The sequence below is a fragment of the Xenopus laevis genome, chromosome 4L (genome assembly GCF_017654675.1).
Source record: "Xenopus laevis strain J_2021 chromosome 4L, Xenopus_laevis_v10.1, whole genome shotgun sequence".
NCBI lineage: Eukaryota > Metazoa > Chordata > Amphibia > Anura > Pipidae > Xenopus > Xenopus laevis.
In genome coordinates this window covers 52,692,285-52,696,051 of record NC_054377.1, presented here as the reverse complement: position 1 = coordinate 52,696,051, position 3,767 = coordinate 52,692,285, and positions in this window count along the sequence as shown.

The following is a 3,767-nucleotide window of genomic DNA, read 5'->3' as shown; positions in this document are numbered from 1 at the left end:
TTTTTAGAAAATTAGCCTTATTTTAATATAGCTTATTCATTTAGGTCTGTTTCACTAGGAACCAATTAACCCACATCCTGCATTAAATTATTAAATTATTTCGCTGAATTCTTTAAATCGCACCTCTGCTGTAGACTTATAATTTAATTGCTATTTCACATTTGCATTTCATGTGTGTCTAGGCTTAATGAAGTGCCAACTATATTGGTAAGACCAAAGGAGGATTCACAAAAGTGTGGTTATCCTGAAACTGGAGTATACTTATTTATGCTATCATTCTTCTAAGGGCTCATACGTTTCGCTACCTACGTTCGGCACTTGGATACGCCTCCAACGTAATTTACCATTTCCTTGTCCTTAAAGGAGAATTCAACCCTTTAGCAAAATAAAAACCCTACCCCCCACCCCATGTAGACACCCCTCCCTCTTACCCCTAGCCTAACTGCTCCCCCGGGGAAATGCCCCTAACTTTTTACTTACCCCTCGGCACAGATTCAGGCATCGGAGTTCCACGCAGGCATCTTCCGTGTCTTCTTCCGGGGCTTCGGCAATTTCCGTCCATTTCGGCGCATGGGCTGTTGTCGCAAACCGGTAAATTGCTCCAACTGCACATTTGCAGGTCTCTGTCTAAGCTTACCGAAGACCCAAAAGATGGCTGCGTGAAGGGCAGTTAGGCTGGGTGGGGAGGGGGGTCTACGTGGGTAGGGGGTAGGGTTTTTTTTTTGCTAAAGAGTTGAATTCTCCTTTAAGGACAAGGAAATGGTAAATCACGTTGGAGGGGGTGCCAATTTCATAGGTTCATCCAGTGATATGAGGTTAGGAATTATAATTGCTGGGGGTGCCTAACAGATTAATATAGGTATGGGACTTGTTATACAAGTACAAGGTGCAATTTTATTATAACAGGGCAAAGGGAAATAGTTTTTAAAAACTTGGAATATTTGGATAAAATGGAGTCTATGGGAGATGGCCTTTCCATAATTCTGTGTTTTCTGGATAACGGGTTTCCGGATAATGGATCCCATAACTGTACTCTCAGTGACTAGTCCATTTATTGTCTTTTACTTGTCATTACTCCAAGTCTTTATGTACTATATTGGGACTGGTGCACAGGTGAGAGAGATTTCTTAATCATTTATTTGGCTAAATCAGACAAGTCTAAACTGTATTTAGAGGATGTATTTTTGAAAAGCATATTGCTATTATCTGGCATTACCCTTTTCACTTCAGGTATGGCCAAAGTCCACCATAGGCATGTGTATCAGCTGTTTTTTTCTGGTTTACTGAAAAGAATAAAGGGGTAGTTCACCTTTAACTTAACTTTAAAGGAACAGTTTAGTGTAAAAATAAAAACTGGGTAAGCAGGCTGTGCAAAAAAAAAAAACATGTTTCTAGCAAAAACGCAATGTATAAAGGCTGGAGTGACTGGATATCTAATAGAACACAACTTCCTGCTTTTCAGCTCTCTAACTCTGAGTTAGTCAGCGACTTGAAGGAGGGTCACATGGGTCAAAACTGTTCAGTGAGTTTGCATTCAGGTCCGATTCAAAAGCAAACAGTTATGACCCATGTGGCCCCCCTCAAGTCACTGATTGGTTACTGCCTGGTAACCAATCAGTGGAAACCAAGCAAAGCAGGAAGCAGTGCTCTGTTCTGTAATGTTAGACATCAGCCTTTATAGGTTACATTATTTTTCACATACTATCTATTTACCCAGTCAGTTTTTATTTTTATACTGAACAATTCCTTTAACTATGATATAGACATTGATTTTCTTTTTTTCATGTTTTTCTCAGTTGTTTAGCTTTCTGTTTAGTATTTCAGCAGCTATATTGTTGCTGGGATCTTATTTACCCTAGCAGTTGTTTGAATGAGAGACTGGTATATGAATAGAGGAAGAACTTAATAGGAAATTAAGTAATAAAAAGTAACAATAGAATTGTAGCTTTACACAGCAATTATTTTTGACTGCAGAAGAAGACAATAAATATTTCAAAAACTATAACAGAAAATAAATAATGAAGACCCGTTGCAATGTTGCTAGGAATAGGACATTCAACTAAAGGTTAACTTAAACGTGAACAAACCCTTTAAAATAGTTCTGACCTGGTCATTGCAATTCTGTTTATTATGGTACTGAGCAGTTGTAGCAAGTTTTTCCAGTCTGGATTTAGGCAACTTGAGTATATGTAAACAAAGAATGAAGACAGCATGCCCAGATTTTATTTTAATTTAGTCAATAATGACTACATAAAAAGCTCATTTTGTAATCATAACGCCTAGAAAAATAAAAGGAATGCTCATGCTCATAAGTGGCTGGTATAACACAGAGAAGGAAGATTCTATCTGCCCAATATAGGTAAAACAAATAATTAAGTTAATGGTAGTACTAGCACCTCCCACAGTGTAAAGTATGTGTAAGAGATATAAATAGAAGCTTACTAAACTGCGGTAGCTAGTGTTATCTCACAGGGTGCTGGACTGTAGATATTGAACTGGTTAAATTTAAAATCACTTTGATCTTAAAGCTGGCCAAACACAGAAAGATCTCTTCATTTGGAAATCATTGCCCAATGTGGCCATTCAAGTGGTGGGCCATATTGATCTGATCCTATTTTTGGAATTAAACAATCAGCTATTGATCAGGGAGGCCATCATAATTGTCACATCTTCTTTGTCTTTTAACACCCAAAAAAGGGAAGTGGTTTGAAGTAATCCAAATACAATGTACTGTTGTGCTGCACTGGTAAAACTAGTGTATTTGCTTCAGAAACTCTACAATACTTTAGATAAGTAAGTATATAAGTATGTTGGATAAAAACTGGGTCATAATTTGCCAGACATCGCCGTGTAAAAATTGAGTCATTTTTTTTACATTACACACTTTTCTACTAGAATTTATATAAGTCTGAAGCAGTATAAAATAATGGCGGAAAATCTGGTGTTCACATGGGGTAAAATAACACATAGCTTGATAAATTTTGCATTTATTTTACATAGCTTTTTACACAGTTTATTCTGTGAATATAATTTTACAAAGCATAATTTTCCCACTTAGCGTGATTTAGACCCTGTGCATTGGATCAGCAGCTGCAGCAAGATTTAAGGAGGTGCCAAGGTGGACTAGGTAGGAGGGCCAAGTTGCAGAGCATAGGGGGGCAGGTTGCTAGAGAGTTGAAAGTAGTTTCCAGATGGGGGTGGGCGGAGCTGCCCTAATATGTCACTTGGAGGTCCACAGGCCTGGATTTGTGGAAAGGCCACCTTGGCCCGGGCCTAGGGTGGCAGGATTTTAGGGGGGGCGGCATGCTGCCCAACCACACTCACATTGGTTCAAAAACACTGGGGATGCACTGGAGATAAAATCATTTTTTAAATTTCCCCATTGATGATGAAAATTTGCACGAATAAAGGGGAGGGGACAGGGGTGAGGAACAGCAGTGGGCCTACGGGCGCCCTCTATGTAAATCCATACCTCCCAACTGTCCCTTTTTCGGAGGGACAGTCCCTCTTTTGACAGCTCAACCCGCAGTCCCTCATTTGTACTGGAAAGTCCCTATTTTCTCTGCACTGAACAGCCAGAAAAAGAAACAAAGTTTCTCACTTAATTGGCTTTTAGCAGAGAGCCCAGAACAGCCGCAGGTGCAAATAAGATACTTTGTAACAATTTTGAGACAAAAACACAGTTTAGATAAGGAGAAATATTTTCAAACTTTCATAACCTGCCAAATTTTGTAAAACAAACATGGTAATTAGGGGGTGTGGCCACA